The following is a 19,808-nucleotide window of genomic DNA, read 5'->3' as shown; positions in this document are numbered from 1 at the left end:
AAAGAAATAATGAATAAACAAATAAAATAATACTCAAAGGAAAATCAGGGTATTATCAGTATCTCTACTGTATTTCAAAGTGACTAAACAATCTTAAGTCAAGAATCAAAACACCTACGGTTCAGAGGTGCCTCAGTGGCTCAGTAGTTTGAATGACCAATTCGGTTTCTGCTTGGGTCATGCATGATTTTAGGGTCCTGGGATTAAGCCCTGCAACTTGCTCTGCCCTCAGTGGGGAGTCTGCTTGCCTCCCTCCCTGTCTGCCCCTCCACGTTCATGCTCTCTTTCTCTCTCTCTCTCTCAAATAAATAAATAAATAAATAAATAAATAAATAAATAAATAAAAACAGTTATGTTTCAAAACAGAAATTTAAAATAAAAAAATGTAAATTTATCCCAAATGTCTACTTGTTCATGGCATTTGGGATAAATTCTTTAAAGAATGAGTTTTCAGGTCATTGTTCCTTATGCAGACAAAGCCTAAAGAACAAATCTTTAGATCAGATCTTTATTTAAGATTTTTCCAGCACTGAGTGAAGTAAGTCAATCGGAGAAGGACAAACATTATATATGGTCTCATTCATTTGGGGAATATAAAAAATAGTGAAAGGGAATAAAGGGGAAAAGAGAAAAAATGAGTGGGAAATATCAGAAAGGGAGACAGAACATGAGAGACTCCTAACTCTGGGAAACGAACAAGGGGTGGTGGAAAGGGAGGTGAGTGTGTGGGGGGTGGGGTTGACTGGGTGACGGGCACTGAGGCAGGCACTTGATAGGATGAGCACTGGGTGTTATGCTATATGTTGGCAAATTGAACTCCAATAAAAAAAAACAAAAAACAAAAAAAGATTTTTCCAGCACTGAGGTAACTCTCAATAGCATGAATTTTTTATGTCAATAATGTGAATCCATAAATGTTATAGACAACCAGACATATTAGATGTATTAATTTTTCTCACAGTCAGTAAGATGAAAGCTCTTTGATATTTGAAAATCTAAGCAATCACATTAAAAAAAAAGATAAAATGGAACCAGTTTGTCTTGCTCATATTGAAATAAATAATCTCAGGTTACTCTTCTCAGGAGTAATACTGGAAAGAATTCATTTAAGAAGTAGTTCTGAGAAAATTTTGGACAATGAACTTATGCATTTTTTTTTAACTTATGCATTTTTAACAGCTGCCGTCTCACTTAGGCATTTCTCCTTGGTAGCTTGAGTTGGAAACAGATATCCTTTGCTCCTACCAGTTTAAGATAATGTTTTATTGAGCTTCCCTCTCACTGGGATTTCATATGAAACACTTACGGAAACCAAGAGATTCTTTCATATCCCAAAATAACTTCTCCTGAACTTCTCCTGGAACCATTCTTTGTCATCAAGGACTGACTCTAGACAGCCATGATGAAGGGTGGACTTTAGATGATGATGCAAAAAGAGCAAATGTGGGTAATTCCCTGACCCTCTTTTTTTTTGTGTTCAAAACAAACCACTCATCCTTTAGTTCTGTGATATTTCCTCTATATAATGCTTGAAACCCTGGCTTATTCCATCCTGACTAATTTCCAGTCTACTCTACCATTCATGAGGTAGATTCTTTGCCTCTCCTATGCCTACTCCATGTCTAGCTAGACTTTACACCTTCCATTCCTTATCAAAATGTAACTGAATTGGTAATGAATGTTGGTTGGTCAAGAACTTTTCCATTTATCTTTTCCGGGTGCCTACAAAATCCATTTAAAAACATGTTATTTTTGTCAGTTACCACTAGATGGAGGTACAAATTTTGAAGTGCTTAATAAATGCTCCCTGTTCGCATTTTCTGAAGGGTAATGGTACAGAGTAACACATACTGTTTATTGTGTTTTTATGGGTTCTAGAACTTCTACTGCCTTAGATAATACTGAATTCATGTATTGTTTTAAGAAAAAAATGTAACAAGTCTAAAATGCATGCATTTTTATATTCTGTAATACATACATATATTATACATTGAAGGATTGTTAATAATGAAGTAAATACTTCTCTGGCTTGGCCAAAGTCAGAAAATTCATTGTGTATCATTTCATTTGGAATGCCTTCAATACTTGACAGACTGCTTTAATGTTGGGTCAAATTGAGACTGAAATAAGGGGTATGTCTAGGCAAAAGTAGATAATGTTTATACTGAGAGCAAGAGTGTCCCTTTCAGCTCTTCTCTGTACTTAATACCGGGTCCTCATGTTTTCTTGCTCCCAAGTCTCTAAAGAAATTTGCCTACAGAATGCATCTGGCAAGCTTATTCACAATGAAAGGTGAATGATAACAACATGCTATATGTTATCTTACATATAAATGTTTTAAAACAGGGCTTATAATATTAAGCTAAGTCTTTGACAAAGGAATTTGAAAAATTAGCAAATTGGTGGAGAGAATCTGAATAGTTTTCTCCTGATTCCTGAAATTTCTCACAAAGGAAGAAAGCCAGCCCATACTGAAATACAGGAAGATTCTCATTGATTTTTTTTCTTCTTCACAGTGGCATTTGGTGCAATGCAGAAAGACTGTCTCTGAGTTTGTGAGGACATGGAGAAGGGTAGTTATCTGCATGATTTCTCAGCATGAGGTGGCAGCTGGCAAGAGAAACTACACTGACTGCAGTCCTTCAAGAAGAGAAAGAGATGAGTCCTTGGGGCCAGGACATTTTGTTCCATAAAGGGAAAAACTGAAATGGGGTGAGGACTGTGAATGGATGAAATAAGGAATACAAATAGAAGAAAAACAAATAGCCTTTATGGATCCCTAGAGGCACTTTGCTCATTCGTATCTATGTCCCCCAAAGTCTTAGGCTATAAAGAAACTGAAATCCACATTATAAGGAGTTTGAGACAGAAGAAAAAAAAAGCATTATCAAGAGGAGTTCTCACTGGCTACTCAATCTCCAAATATTTGGAGTGAATAAACAATTTTTTTTTCCTCTCCATCTAATCCAGACTATTCATTTAGGAAATGTTATTAAGTTCCCAAAGAGAATCCCACAACAAACAAAAACTTGCAGTTTTGTCAAATTTACCACCTAAAAATTTCTGGCACTTTGATTCTCTAAGGAGAAGACTTTTACTGTTGATACATGTCTGCTAATGTCTTTGCTTTGAAATTCTTTGGAGAGAAGGAAAGGGGAAAGTGGGAATTCAATGTATCTTTTCCCAGGAAAATGTAAATGCCCACTCACTGAGTTTAACGCAACACCAGTCTCACATTTACCATATAGCTGTTCCCACTCTGTATAATGTATTATTTATCAATTATTGACAATTTGTTCTGTAGATCTCTGCTTCCTTTCTTATACCAAATGTTTCCTAAAATAGACAAACTTTGGGGAAACAAGTAAAACCATTCACCTGAGACCTAGAGGTCCATGTAAGCAGTGGCACAACTGGTCACATGGAAGGGTGTGGCTTCCTGGAAGCACAGAAAATAGCATGTACTCTATATGTGTCATAGGCCTTCCCAGGGGGAAAGGCTAACAGTGAAATGTGTCAGGTTAACTGTATTTTATTCACATATTCAACAAAAATCATATGAGCACTTGTGAAGGGCAAGTGTTAAGCACGAACTATTGAGAGGTAGCCAAAGACAAGGTAAGATAAATTACTTATAACATGGATGAGCACAATTAAGGAAAAGTAAAGCATATTATGAGAAGGTGTGGAAGGGGGAACTAATTTAGTTTTGGGGAGTCATTTAAGGCATCTCTTAGAAGTTGGCATTCAAGGTGAGATTTTGAAAAGAACCAAGAGATAAATAGATGTATTGAATGACAGACAGACAGACAGATGGACCATGAGTTAGCCAAACAGATGGGGGAAGAGTCTTAGACAGGGTTAATATTACAAGAAGCTTGTCATATTTGATAAAATAAACCTTTGCTCAACGAGGTGATGATGCCTCCTCTCTCCTTTTGGACTTTGTCTATAGATATTTGACGTTATTTCAGTAGAGTCCAAACAGGAAACAAATACCACAGTCAAATTAAACTCAAAGAGGAGTTAAAATATATAAACACATGGGCAGGTTGTAGGAGAATACAAAGTTAACCTGGGGTTTGCAACCATGGAGCTATTACTACCCTCAAACCCAAAGGGACAAGGCAAAAAAAGACAGCAGTGGAGGTATGGTATAGAAAAGGCCACTTTGAGGGGTACCTGGGTAACTTAGTGGGTTAAGTGTCCTATTATTGATTTCAGCTCACGTCATAATCTCATGGTCATGAGACCAAGCTTCCCATTGGGCTCCATGTTCGCCCAGAGTCTGCTTGAGATTCTCTCTCCCTCTCCCTCTGCTACCCCTCGCCTCTCTCTCTCTCTCTCTCTCTCTCTCTCTGAAGGAAGAAGAGAGGGAGGGAGGGAGGGAGGGAGGGAGGGAGGGAGGGAGGGAGGGAGGGAGGGAAGAAAGAAAGAAAAGGCCACTTTGAACAGTGCAGTGATTTTTAGCCAGAGTTGGTTCTACAGTGAAGAAGCTTCACCCTCCTCACTCCCTCTGATCTCCTGTCACCCCAACTAGAAAACCACTGGGCAGGGAAGCCTCTTGATGCAGTCCACACAGTTCAACTTCCCCAGACAGAAAATAGGTGGAAAGGGATGGAGAATGGATCTGAAAGAGAAAATAGAAAATGCCTGGCATACTTGGTCATTTCCAAGATGAAGAAGGGATGCCAGGGAGGCCCTGAATCAATCAAATTCTGATAAAGCAGAAAAAAACTAGCAGTAGTATATGCCGGTTTCCCTTCTCCTAATGAGCCTCCTCATTTCTATTATTTCTCTGCCCACCTGAATGAATCTGCTTCTTATTAGCAAGATCGTTTCCATATCTGCTTTCATTTATACACTCTGGGATTATAGAAACCTGATATTGCTCCATCTCTTTGCAGGAATCTCTACACCCTGCTTACCTACTCCCATAAATCTATGCTCCTTGTATAAGTGAATATTTTCACCCATGATTTAGTACGGGATTCTCACTCTACAGGGTGCATGAAATTCACCTGGGGAGGTTGTTGAAAGACAGAATCCTGTTTTCACAGGTCCTGAACCAGCAGGTCTGGCCTGGAACTCCAGAATCTCTATTTAAAACAAGCATTCTTTTTTTTTTTTTTAAAATGTATTTTTTTTATTTTTTATTTATTTATGATAGTCACAGAGAGAGAGAGAGAGAGAGAGGCAGAGACATAGGCAGAGGGAGAAGCAGGCTCCATGCACCGGGAGCCCGACGTGGGATTCGATCCCGGGTCTCCAGGATCGCGCCCTGGGCCAAAGGCAGGCACCAAACCGCTGCGCCACCCAGGGATCCCTAAAACAAGCATTCTAAGTAATTCTGATGCATGTGTAACACAGGTTGAGAGACTCTGGTATAGTTGCTACAGCAAAGGTAGCATATAACTGAATCGGTTTATTTCTGAAAACACTGATGTATATACCAATATTATAAAAGATAGAAATTTTGGAAAAAGAAATGTAGTACAAAAATAGAAACAGAACTACTAAATTTACAAGTAAAGCTAAAAAGGAATACAGACATTACAATTTATCCTGAATAGCTCGTGATGTCATTTGCAAAGGTTTTATCTTCTCCTATGATTAGTCTTCTGTGAATAATGATTTATTGTGCTTTTTCTTTTCATTTATCTAAGCACCAACCCCCAAGGCTACCTAATGATTTTTAAACCAACACTGAAATGCACCAGAGTACTTCATATCTTCAAAGAACCTTGCTAATTATTTTATTATTTATTATTTTAATGTGTGCAAGCATTCTCCATACTATGTATCAGTTTTGTATACCAAGATTTTTCGGTCTCTTACTTTAGAGAAGAAATTGACAAACATTTTTATAAAAGGCTAAATAGCAAATATTTTAGGCCATATGGTCTCTGTCACCACTCCTCAAACCTGCCAAATAGTGGGAAAGCAACTACAGAGACCATACATAAACAAATGAGTGTACTTGTGTTCCAATAAAACTTTATTTGTGGTCACCAAACTCTGAATTTCATATCATTTTCATGGGTCATGAAATATCCTTCTTTAATTTTTCTTCAACCACATAAAAAATGTTAAAAAAATTCCTACTTCATAGGCCACACAAAAACAGTGGGTAAGAATTTTTTTACCCCTAATTTTGAGCAATCTTGCAGATCATAGTAATTAGAACACAGAGATTTCTTTTCTTATCTCTACATATAAGGCGCAAAAGAATATAGGTCTTTTATTTAAATTGTTTTATTTAAATTCAAATAATTAGCATATAATGTATTATTGGTTTCAGAGGTAGATGTCAGGTATTCATCAGTCTTCTAGACATCCAATGCTCATTACATCACATGCCGTCCCTAATGCCCATCACTCAGTTACCCCATCCCTCCATCCCATTCCTTTCCAGAATGTAGGTCTTTAAACAATTCATGATAACTATACTTTACAACTGTCTTAAAGAAAAGGTAAGGGAGAAGATGAATCACTTAGACCTGGGATTGAGTCTCATCTGCTAGGTTCACCTGCGCAGTGTCACCTTAAGCAAAATACTTCTCTATAAGTCTCACTTTCTTCACTTTTTTAAATGGGGTTTATTATCCTCACTTCATGGTATTATTATGAAAATAAAAAAGATAATATAAGGAACTCAGCATCATGCCTGGCACGTGGAAGATGCTCCTTAAAGATGAGCCTATTTTCCTTTGGTTAAAATAAACAGCTACACTTTCCATTTACTGATTATAACAATAATTTTCAAAATCCTGGTATTCACTTACAACTCCAATTCTTTTTTTTTTTTTTTTTTTACAACTCCAATTCTTAACTTTAGCTGTATGTTGGAATCTCTTGGGAAGATTTTTAAACTTTTTGTGATAGGATCACAACCCAGACTAATTGAATCAGTGTCGCTAGGGGGATGGAACTCAACCCTCAGTGTTTTTAAAGCTTTCCAATGTGTGGACAAGATTGAAAACCATCATCTTTTACCTTCCTATTTTTAAAAACTGAAACATTGGTGCCTTTGTTGTGGTCATGCACATGTTTGAGACATAGGTCAGCAATTTGGACATTTTTATCTCAGTCTCTAATACCTCTTCTTCTACTTTCTGCACAATCCCTTTTCCTGACATCCTCACTTCAAGCCCTTCCAGCTACTCTTTGTCACTCAGCTCCAGCCTTATGTGTTATCCTGCCCCCGATCCCACTGCAATCCCACATGAAAAGCCTGGGATGGACCTAGCTAGAGGAGTTCATTTTACAAGCAGATTCCTCAAAGGGGAACAAAGAAGATAGACTAGGGACACAACCATTTCTTTGAAGATGGCAAGCAAAGAAATCATATCTGCTGAAACCATACCCACTGGACAGAGCAGACAAGATACCCAGAGGCAACAGTGGTTAGTGATAACTCTACTCGGGAGAGCTAAATGACAGGAAGATACTGAAGGTCAACTGGCCCGACCACACCAGAGGATACTGCTCCCAGTGATCTCATTGGTGCCAAGATGGACAGAAATGGAGTCCAAGCAAACAGCAGAGCCCAGGGATATCACCTAGTATCTAGAAATTTAAATATTTTTGTTTAACTTTTATATTTTTTTCATAACTTTGCACTGGATACATTTTGTTCAAATGTTAGTACTTGAAAAGCATTAGTTTTGTTAAATTATGCTCATCTTTTTTCATAAAATTCCAATACCAATATTGCAATATCACTCCAAAAAATTCTGTCATTTTTCCGAGCATTGTCTTCACTACTTTTATCCTCTTAGTGCGTGTGCTACATTAGAGGACCTCTTTCTGACTACTCTTAACTGAAGTAAAGCACCAAGACCTAGAAGTCCCATGACCTAGAACTCTCAATTAGCACTAATGCTCCAAACAAACTGACCCTTCTAAACCCTTTCTCCGCCGTTTGTCATGCCTTCACACACATTCAGCAATGTTAACAGTGTCTTCTCTTCCAGGGCCTACAGTCAGTTAGGTGAGGCAAGGACTCAGAAAATAAAGCATCTATGATTGACACTAGATCAATAAATCTTGAATTTAGCAGCTCTGAAGCTGCGATGAAGAAATGGACTCTGCTAAATGTAAAATCAGGAGTGGCAGAGTACTGCCATGAAGTGAAAGCTAATATTGCCTCAGAATCCTGACAGCCATCTGACACATGTCATGATTTTTAATATTAGATAAAATCTGGGCACCTTTCATGTGCTTAAAGGAAGTCAGGTTGTTTTTTTTTTTTTTTTTTTTTAATTTCTTCTAAGACAAAGGCATTGAGTATAGAGAAGAATATTTCATTTCTTTTTCCCTTCACTTCTCTCCATTCTTTCTTTCAGAGCTCAATATTTTCCTTATTTCCCAAGTTGTTTTTCACATTTCTAAAAGAATTGGCAAAACTTTGTTTTTTAATAATCCATGGATTTAAAAATTCATAGTTCAGTGTGTCTCTAGTCACAGTAAGCCAAATAACAAATTTGAAATGAATATGCAACTTCCTTTGGCTTATATGGAAAGTAAGAAGGATGGTGCAAAGGCAACATTTGGTTGAGTAGGAATTCTCTGTCTGTTCCCGAGAGCATGGCTTGCTATCAACATGTAAACAACTTAACAAATGAAGATATATTTGCCCAAATGCAACCTCTACAGGGGTCCCACAATTCTGCTGTTCCTATTACATTTTCTTGAGGATAAAAAATTACTTTAAAAGCTATAGATAATTCCTCATCTTAGGGAACTGCTTGATTTCTGCTCTCTACATTTCACAGACTGATTGCATTCCTAGAATGATTATGAAAATGTTAGTAAATATATTTTTAAGTGCACTGAGTTATTAAGAGATGTCACTTAGAAAAATTTCACTAAAGTTGTGGTCTCACTATTTTTGAGTTATCAAGCTTGATATATACCTTCTGATGCTCTTATTTTAATGTTCTGTAAGGCATAAGCAAAATCCCCCCACAGAACTCTAATTTTTTTCTTTTTAGATTTATTTGCAAGAGTGAGAGAGAGAGAGAGAGAGAGAGAGAGAGCCAGAACATGCGCATGCACCTAAGCAGGTGGGGGGAGGGGCAGAGGTAAAGGGGGAAGCAGAGTCCCTGCCCAGCAGAGAGCCTCATGTGGAGTTCAATCCCAGGACCCTGGGATCATGACTTGAGCCAAAGGCAGATGCTTAACTGACTGAACCAGCCAGGTGCCCCTGCCACAGAACTTTAAAAAACAACTATTTGAAACAACTACAAATATACAGAAAATTCAAAAGTAAAATTTTTCAGAAATCAAGAAAAAGACTTTAAGATCTGCTTGCCTCTCTAAGCCCAGAGTGATGCCACCCATGAAAAAGGAAAGAAAAATGCTTCTTTACTTTGTCCTTGTACCCTCACAACTAGAGGACACTGAGAAACATATATGCACCCAATTTTTCAATATGCACACTTCCACCCACCTCAATTTCTCTGGGAGAGCCTGAGGGAACACCATCTGATTAGTCACAGCTGCGGGCTCCTTGGCCTTGTACCAACACAAAATGTGCTGTCTCACAGGGACATGAGCGAATTGCGGAGGCCCTGCAAGTAAACTTGTAGGTCTGCCAGGCTCCCCAACTTATCATAATACAACCAGCATCTCAGAGATTCAGAGCTCACAGGCCTGTGGCTCATGAGGGCCTAGGGAGAGCCATGTAGCCAAAATTGCAATAGCTGCCAATGAAAACCAAAGCTGATAGACAATAAAGATATTGCCTTATGCATGGGAAGAACATCACTAACTTCATGACTGCTTAGAGAGGAAACTTAAAAGACTGCAAATTCCAGTGCTGTAGATAACTGACAGTGAAAAAAAAAATCACCAAACTCATTTCCTACCATCTTATTAGAGAAAGAAAAGTTGAAGTTGAAGCCGGCACATTGCTCATTTGAATATCAAAGTGGAAAGAAAATTGCCTTTTTAGGTCTTCTCCTAGCAAATTTTATTAGCAAGTTTGTACCTCGTCTAGGAAAGTAGCTATTTCAAATTCTGATGGAATGGGACACCTGGATGGCTCAGAAGTTGAATGTCTGCCTGTGGTCCAGGGCATGATCCTGGGATCCCGGATAGAGTCCCATGTCAGGCTCCTTGCAGGGAGCCTGCTTCTCCCTCTGCCTGTGTTTCTGCCTCCCTCTGTGTGTCTCTCATTAATAAATAAATACATAAAATCTTCTAAAAAAATTCTGATGGCACCATAACTTCACACAGAAAATATTACAAAGCAGTGAACAGGCCCATCTCACCTAGTAAAATCACCTTTCCATACAGTTGTTCTTTTAGAACATGGATCAATGCATGTATTTCCGTAAGAGTAGGAGGTGACATTTAAAAATGTATAAGCTCCATATGAGTAAATTAAAGAGAAAATACTGATATTTCAAGTTATTTGTCTAATGCCATATTAAATATCAAAATTGGATTCAAATCAACACTGCCTGATATTAAAGTTCGTTCTCTTACTTTCTATAAAGTACGTCTCCACACCACATCTATACATCCCCAACCTGAAAGACAGCAAGTGAAGTTTTTATAAGTAGAAGAGAAAAGTGAGATGTTTTATTCTGGATTAGACCAGAAACTAAATTATGCTAACCTTCTCAAGGCAGAATTGTCATAGCACTTACTATTTACACAGCTTAAATCTGTCTCTTGGACCATGATATTCAAGAGCATTCAAATAACAAATGTTGAAGAATAAATGTCAGACTACTTACTGACTATTGTCAAAATATATTAGAAACTAGAAGTTCTTAAAGTGTTGATAAAATTTTTAGACTCAACAAAAATAAACTAATACAAAGATAAATAAATTACAAGGAAAATCATAATATACTTAGAATCTAAAGACCCACAGAGTTGAAAGTATTATATAACAAAATGGCTAAAGTCTTAATCAGAGGTAGGATAAAATCTTAAATGCACTCATTATGTAATAAGAAAAAACAAGTTAAGCATTCAACTCAGAGTTATAGCAATAATTAACAGAATAGAGAGAAATGGAAATACTAAATGTAAAAGCAGAAATTAATGGAAACAGAAAACACTAGAGGAAATAAATAAAACCAAAAGTTGACTTTTTGAAACTATGAATATTTATAAAATATAGCTGTTTCTATTAAGATTAGAAAAGGTATAAATAACTGATAAATGGTTCAAAAACAAGAACTTAACAGGCAGAATAAAGGAAAAGCCAGAATAATGTGAACAATCTATCAATAAATTTCACAACCAAGATGAAATGAGCAACTAAAAATACAAAATCCATTTGTAAAACTGACTTTAGAAGAAACTTTAATAACAAAAATAAACCAACATTTATTAATTTAATAAATAGTTAAAATCCCATTTCCCAGTTCATTACTGATGGTTCACCTACATCCACCACCCAACTCACAAAACATACATACACACACACACACACACACACCCTTCCAAAAGGCTTAGGCCACATAATTTTAAGAAAACATTTTTTTCAAGCCTAAACCTCTAAGAAACAGATAAAACTTATATGATACAAATTCTTTCAAAGACTACAAAACAAAGGAAAGGTATCCAATTCACTCTATAATAAATATATAAGCAAGAATCAAAATTGTGGAAAGGTATACAATAAATACACTGAAATAGCAAAATTTCTAAATAGGAGGAAATCAAATTTATCATAGTAAAAAACAAACAAAACCTCATGACCACATAGTGCCAATCCATAAATAGAAAAATGACTGGCCCACTCAGGAGAAGTATTCTTTTTCTTTTGAATTTTACTTATTGACTTTTTAAATTTTAATGTATTTTAATTAGCCCAACATACATGTTATTTTATATTTTTTTCATACCAATTCTTTTTCAAAAATTTTTGAGTAGAGTTGACATAAAATGTTACATTAGTTTCAGAATACAACATAGTGATTTGATTTCTTTATACATTATGCTATACTCACCACAAGCATAGCTACCATCTGTCACCATACAGCGCTATTACAATATCATTGACTACATTCCCTAAGCTGTGTCTTTTATTCCCATGACTTATTCATTCTATAACTGGAAGCCTGTATCTCCCACCTCCCTTCACCCATTTTGCACATCCCCCTTCCCCTTTTCTTCAAGCAACCATCAGTTTATGCTCTGTATTTATAGGTCTGATTCTGCTTTTTGTTTATTCATCTGTTTTGATTTTTAGATTCCATATATGAATGAAATCATATGATATTTGTCTTTCTCATTCTGACTTATTTCACTTTTCATAATATCCTGTAGGTTCACCGGGTAAGAACTGTCAGCAAACAAAAGAAAGTAAAGAACTTCCTTAACCTAATTAGAGGAAATCCCCCTCAAAATCTTAAAGACAAACTTTTGGGATGCCTGGGTGGCTCAGTGGTTGAGCGTCTGCTTTCAGCTCAGGGTGTGATCACTGGGGTCCTGGGATGGAGTCCCAAATTGAGCTCCCCACAGGGAGCCTGCTTCTCTCCCTCTGCCTATATCTCTGCCTTTCTCTGTGTCTCTCATGAATAAATAAAATCTTTAAAAATAAATACATAAATAAAGACAAACTATTTTAATTTATTTAAGCTGAAAGGTGACTATATTATGGGTATTTGCTATATTTTAAATATTTATATATTTGTTACATATTTTTAATTTATGATTAAATTTTTTTCTTCACAAAATCATAATTAAATACAGTTTCTGGAGAAAGAAAGGGAAGGAATAGAGGACTTTACAGTTCACTTATTATAACCTGTCTAAAGAATCCGGTTAACATTAACAAAGTTTGGATATTTGCAAGTATACTAGGAAAAGGTGAGTAAAAAAATTTACCAATGATTTATCCGTCACTGATTAAGAAGGCAAGAGACTTTAAATCTGGCATACTCAAATGGCTGTCATTTAAGATATTTATTATAAAACAATGAGAATGATTTTCATCAGATTTAATAATGTCACTGTTGTTGTTCTCACTAAATGAATATAATAGCTTATAAAACAAATCACCTCTGGTGGCATTCTCCACCACCAAGCTCTATTGAGTTAGCCTCCCAAGTACCCTGATATGTGCAGATATTGTCCTAAAGAGTCAACATAAGCATATATTCTATGAGAAGTAATACTCCCTGCCTATTGTAAATCCTTTGATTGGGCTAGTTTACATTTTAATTTTCTCTGGTTTTGTTTAGCTTCTATCAGTCTCCCTAACTGTGACCAAACTGTGTAACCCTGGCAAAACTGAAATTCTGGGACAGTGAGACTGAGAATAAGATTCTCTTCTGTGTTCCAGTTCTGAGGTTCTGCCAAGAGGCAGACTTGCCCCCAGCACTGATCTTTTCAGTTTTTAATATAAATAATGCCAACTTGAGAGGAAGTTATAAAGCTTTGTTTAATGTTGGGATATGCTTGGACATGGTGAAACGGGTTCCTTATGTCAATTCAGCAGCCCCTATGCCCTTTTCCCTCTGTAGTCATGTTCTAATTTATTCCTACTCTGAAGAACTTTTTCCCATGGTTTTTATTTTTTGTTTTTTTTTTTTTCTAAAACTTGTGTGTTTGAAAAGAAAGGCATGAAGCAATAGTCCCTAAGTTTCTTGATCAATCTAGCAATGATAATAAGTATTGTATCTCTAGTTTTATGCTTCTCTCAATTTTGAGTTCTCATAGCAATTGTTGATAAATGTAAACTGCCACCCAGAAAATTGTTAGAAATGTCCTGGGAGCTGTTGGGACTGTATTGGTAAGAATTCATTTTAAGGGTTAGAATTCCCAAAAGAATAGGCAGTCTCTCTGTATGGAAGTGATCCATCCCCTGATTCTTCCTTTTTTCTATGTTTTGGAGGGTTATGGCTGAAGTTGGCTATAAAATTCCAAATGACTTTCTGAATAAATACTAATGATAAAGAAGGCTATTATCTTGCTTATTCCCTTGCTTGAAATCATCTAATACTGATTCATCATCTCACTTCTCTCTAGAGTAATTTCTTTCTCCGATAGCAATAAGGTCCAAATGTTCAAATAAGTAAACTAGTCATGTGAGAATAAGTGGTCCCAAGTAGAAATCATTTCTGTGTCCAGAAGAGGGAATGTACTAAACTGTTCAGCCACCTTGGAGGTGACTTAATTCACATACAGCTCTACCACCTTAAAGTATTCACATGATGAACAGCCTAAGGTCAATCATAAAATGGCAAATATACCTCCAGGAAGACAAAATGTGTCTGCAAGTTTCAATACAACAGTTATTTACTTCTCTGGAAGTGCCTGGAGGAAAGGAGAAAGGAAAAGATGATCAATTCTCTCATGTTATCCACTTCTGCTGTACCACCAACCCAGTTCTCAAGGTATGTCAATGTTTCATGTCTCTCTTGAGGAATTAATATTTACAAACTCCTGCCCCTTCACTTTCTCCATTCATTTTCCTTACTCAACAGGATTGTTATGTTAATCAAAGGCTTTTTGCCAGGATATTATGCAGGTAATATACCTATTTGTAACATACCTATTTGCAGTTCAGTGTCATATGCCTTTAGTCACACAAGGATTTAACTTAAAAGGGCTATAGTGCATTATCTAAACAAAGGTCCAGTGACTATTAAGCAAAGAATTATAATGCATTGATTGTGTTAAAAATGTACTTTATTGAATTTACTTAACATAGAAGATAAAATTAAGGCTCAAGCATTGAACGAATTTAATTTAAAGAAGAGGTCACAGAAATACAGACTCATCCACCATATCTTGTAGGAAAAATCTGAGGGAAAAGGAACAAATACTAAATGGTAATACAACAAAATTGCAAGTTTTTGTTACCATTAAATTCCTGTCTATGAAAGCTGTCATAAAGTTCAACCTATACCAGATATGCACCATCATAGGAAAAAAGCCAGGTTTAAAGACTGTAGGTTGTAATGGCCACTTGTCGAACTGAACAGTAGATGCTAAGACAAAATGTCCCACCCAGTCCCAATATCCCACTCTCATTGTCAAATGATCAGTTCTGATTCATCAGCCCCTATTAGGTGTAAGCTGGAAACCATGATAAAATATTAGAGTTATAATCAGAATATTAGTGATAAAATTGAGAGGGACTTGGGACGCCTGGGTGGCACAGCAGTTTGGAGCCTGCCTTCAGCCTGGGGTGTGATCCTGGAGACCCAGGATCAAGTCCCGCATCGGGCTCCCAGCATGGAGCCTGCTTCTCTCTCTGTGCTTCTCTCTCTGCCTGTGTCTCTGCCTCTGTGTGTTTCTCATGAATAAATAGATAAAATCTTAAAAAAAAAAAAAAAAGGCTTTATAAAAAAGAAAAAAAATTGAGAGGGACTTTAAATATTTAGGTTCCAGGAGAATGTGGACATACCAGAAAAATTTGTCTGCTGTAATCATATGTATTTATATTATACAAATATACCTAAAACCAAGAAAATGATTTATATCCATATCTCCCCAAATAAAGGGAGAAAATCTATCTAACCTTTTAGATGTTTTAATTTTGTCTGTCAAATACTTATTTCAAGTCTAATATGACAAACTGTGTTGATGACAGGCGGACACAAGTATACAAAAGTACACTTTTACTAGTGTACTATTAGCAAAAGTATAAAATGTTATATGAATTGTAAAGTGAAAGAAATTATTTATTCAAAAGGAGTTTAGTAGATCAAAGAAACACTAAAAATGGAAGGGCCAAGCATGAGTAAAAAATGGCACATAAACTAAGAAGCCCAGAATATGGTTGGCAGTCATGACTAGTCTAGAGGGCAGAAGCCCAGGGTATTACAAGCGAATGCCAAAGGGAATAATACAAGATGAGGTTGGAAAAGGAAGATGACACTGTGTTATTTGTGAAGCTTCTAATCGCTAAGGTAGAAATTATATTCTTAACTCAGTGGACAATGAAGAGTCATTGATGGATTTTAAATACAGAGAGTACCTTAGAGTAAAGGTACTATAAGGACATACCAGTAACAATAGGATAATACCAAGGATAGTAGCAATAATACCTTCACTGTTGTCTCACCTAGTTGTAATAACTATACAGATATAAAAAGTATTGTTGGAAGAAATCCCATCATAAAACATTAAATCTTTTAGAAGTTTATAACCTCCCCTGAGGTCTAAGCACATCTCTAATCTTATCTGACATCCATTTGTTCTTCCTTTTCCAGCTTACAGTAGAATAATATGTGTTAGGGCTGAGCTGAAAAAATTTCCCAGTCCTCAAGCAAGTATTCAATTCAAACAGTACATATTGGAAAGGGCAGAAAAACTGAAGTAATAAGAGCAAGATGAGTGATTAGTATTAATTAGTGTCGATTGCTGTTTTTTCCAGAAAAACAGCTCATGCTGAGGAAGCAATGATATGGTGTAGGCTGAATGTATGCCAACAGCTTTCTTGAATTTCACCAATCTTATACTTTTTTAAAAAAAATTGAACATCATTTTATTTTATTCAAGAAGAGTGATCAGGAGGAAACAGCTTTGCTTAATGAGATAATATTGCATTTGATTGCTGGCTTTCGTGTGGCTGTCTAGATTTGGAAGAGGCAGTTCTCTCTTGGCTCTGTTTTCTGACATGAAATGAGCTTTGAAGATTAACCAGCCATGTGGTATATGCACCCCCAATATCATATGTTGTCTTGTACTTACTGTCAACAGGAGTCTCTTTTTTTTTTAATGTACTCTTATCATTTGCCTCATATCCATATTGGAACTTCCTATTATTACAGAGCCAGAAAATTGCAGCAATTGATTATGAAATAAGGTCCACTATATCTGCAACATTTCCCACTGGTTAGTTCAATATCTGTCTCTGCAATCCTGTCACAGCTAATGCACTGGACAGTCTCTCATATCCAAAATAATGTATCTCTTTCCCTGGGGCCAAGTCCAAAAACAGCATGAAATTCAGGAAGGTGCCACAGGCCAATAGCAAATTTTCAGTTGTTTTTTTGTTTTTCTAATTTAACTTGATAAAATTACATGAACATCATTAGCTCTTCTTGGAGTTACAGAAAAAATGTACTTGCTATCAAAACACTGTCAGGATGTTCTTTTCTTCCTTTAATTTCTATCATCATCATCATCATCATCATCATTATTACTATTATAAAGTCTGCACAAAAATAAAATAATCTAACCAATATTGGCCTGTTTTATAATTATTCAATAAATAATTATTCAATAAATATTTATTCTTCAAGCTGCTGCATATAGCCATTCTCTCTACATCCCATCCTCAATGAACTTCTAAAAAGCTTCATCTTTAAGTAGGATGTAACTTTATTCTCAATCTCATAGTCTCTGACAACTTTCAGTCTCAGAAAGACCACTGACACATGTGAATTCAGGTATATATTATCTCAGAGCACCAAGCATGACCTCTGTAGTTTCATGGTTGCTGCTTATGACTGTGTCAGCTTAATTTTAATCCCTAACTCCATGTTTCTTCTTCCTGTCTTGTCAAAAAGAACTATAGCTAAATCAACCATTTAAATATCTTTATGTTTTTCCAAGGACAATGCAGAAATTTCCAAAAAAAAAAAAAAATGTGTTGGAAGAAGCAGCTATGTTCCTCTGATTTTTATGTGCTTACATAAAAATGTAAAGTGTGAAGATATGTACAGTCTATTCTCAATTATTGGTTTACATGGAGTAGGCTTGACTGTGCTCACCTTGCAAACTATCTAAAAAAGATCATTTTATTTTTTTATTATTTTTTTTAAAGATCATTTTAAACTCAGTTATTTGGAATTCTATATGTGGTTCCTGCCACCAAACAACTCCACTTCCAGTGCAACCTAAACTCACAGTTGGAGATAAAGGCAATGAAAACGTGGGGCCCGAGATTACTACCAGAGCCCTCTCAGCTTCTGGGGGGTCATGAAGGAAGGATGAAAACTTACAAGGGTATGTGGGCCTTGCGGGAATGATCCCACGGTTTATATACATAGACTTACAAGACAATGGATTCAATCCACCAATGACAGCAGGAGGGTGGCCCTGGAGGAGATGTAGGGAGTCATGTATTTAGGAGTGCAATGGAGGCATCACATTCATCAGTTGGGAGTCCCTCGTGAGAGTTCACCAATTTTTGTGTTACCCAGCAAAAAATGTAAATTATGGATTTTTTTTTCTTTTCTTTTAACTGAGCTACCCTTCGGAACACTCTGTTTTTCTACCATTAGAGGTACTTAACTTGCAAACTTAATCATATAGCCTAACAAAGTACATCTTAGGGGACGCCTGGGTAGCTCAGCAGTTAAGCATCTGCCTTCTGCCCAGGGCATGATCCTGGAGACCCAGGATCAGGTCCCATATTGGGCTCCCTGCACGGAACCTGCTTCTTCCTCTGCCTGTGTCTCTGCCTCTCTCGTGTGTCTCTCATGAATAAATAAATAAAATCTTTAACAACAACAAAAAAGGTACATCTTAAAATTTAAACCAATATCAATTTTAAACCATTTTATATCATCTCTAATTTTGAACTTTCTTCCTGCTTTCTTTCTCATGGTAGAAATATATTGCTGTGTACTTACACAGCATTTTGTTCTCCTTAAAGCACTTCATATCTACAGTCTAATATGTTCCTGGCCTTATCATAACTTTTAAAGATACAGAGATGAATAGAATGCTATGTTTGCCCTAAAAATCCTCACTAAATGTTACAGAAATACTAGATTGTAAAGAAATATTATAATCCAGTGTGAAGTATGATAATTACTGAATATAGTAGTAATTAACAAAAAATAGTAATTGTAGTTCTATTTATTGAGTCCTCAAGTCCATACTGTATAACAAGTGCTCTTCTGTCTTATTTTTTGTGTTCTGATAACTACCCAATGATAGGGATATTATTATTATTTTAAAATAAGAGGCCTCAGGTGAGGCACAGGGAAAGAAAACAACTTACTTAAGGTAACACAGCTCCTAAAAGGCAGTATTAGGATTTGATCCCAGTCAGTCTAACTTCATATGACCAAGTAAGAGGCGGCCTCTGTTCAGAAGAGTGAGTGATTCATTTCTATCGTGGGGAAGATTTTGAAAGGCAAACAAAAGTCAGCCATGTTAATGCATATGAGACCAAAACTGCTGGGGAAGAGTGTTTCAGGAAGAGGCAGTAGCCTGAGAAAAGGCACACAGATACAGGATAGAACCTGGAAACTATAAATAGTTCAAAAATGCTACATCCCAGTCTGAGGGCATAAACAGCTGAAGATGCAACTGCAGAGATAAGCCAGGGAATGAAGCTACGGAGCCTTGAATGGCATTCTGAGGAGTATTGACTTAGATCAATCGAGGGCTGCAGGGAGCCAGAGAGGCTCATATGGGCTGCAGTGAAGTGTTCACATTGTGTTTTAGAAAAACCGCCATGGTCGTGTAATATGGGGAATAAATGGGAATGTGGGAAGAGCCAAAACAAGGAGAAGGATAGGCCTGTTGCATCACCTAGCCAAGAGAAGAGTGGGGCCTTGAGAGCATGGGTGCAGTTATGATAGAGGGAGGGGACAGACGCAAGAGGAGTCTCAGAGGATATAAACAGATTTGGGTAGTGGTTTGAGAGTAAGACAGCTGAACAGACTGGACTAACTTGAGGAGTTCCCTTGGGGGTGCTGTGCAGATTGTGGTACAATTGTAAATAATTAACTGTGGGTGAAAATCACTTTCATTGAAGACATAAAAATTGGAGATTTCTTTTGAAAAATGGAACAAAAATAATGAGCTGTTTTAGGTTATTTTGCAAGTCAAATCAAATGCAACTTTTCTGACACAGTTATCTACCAGCT

At 36.5% G+C, this 19,808-nt stretch overlaps 1 long non-coding RNA gene across 3 annotated transcripts in view; it reads right to left on the bottom strand.

Moving 5' to 3' along the window:
* LOC111097758 overlaps positions 1–19,808 on the bottom strand; it is a 237,174-nt gene that overhangs the window by 71,234 nt on the left and 146,132 nt on the right. For 2 of the 3 annotated variants that reach the window (XR_005366016.1, XR_005366018.1), the window contains one exon: positions 14,223–14,286. This is a non-coding gene — a long non-coding RNA (uncharacterized LOC111097758). Of the gene's footprint in view, positions 1–14,222; positions 14,287–18,934; positions 19,054–19,808 lie in introns of those variants that run through there. The other variant, XR_005366017.1, reaches the window with a different exon arrangement.

The sequence above is a fragment of the Canis lupus genome, chromosome 10 (genome assembly GCF_011100685.1).
Source record: "Canis lupus familiaris isolate Mischka breed German Shepherd chromosome 10, alternate assembly UU_Cfam_GSD_1.0, whole genome shotgun sequence".
Lineage (NCBI taxonomy): Eukaryota > Metazoa > Chordata > Mammalia > Carnivora > Canidae > Canis > Canis lupus.
This window is presented reverse-complemented; position numbering and strand designations above follow the sequence as displayed.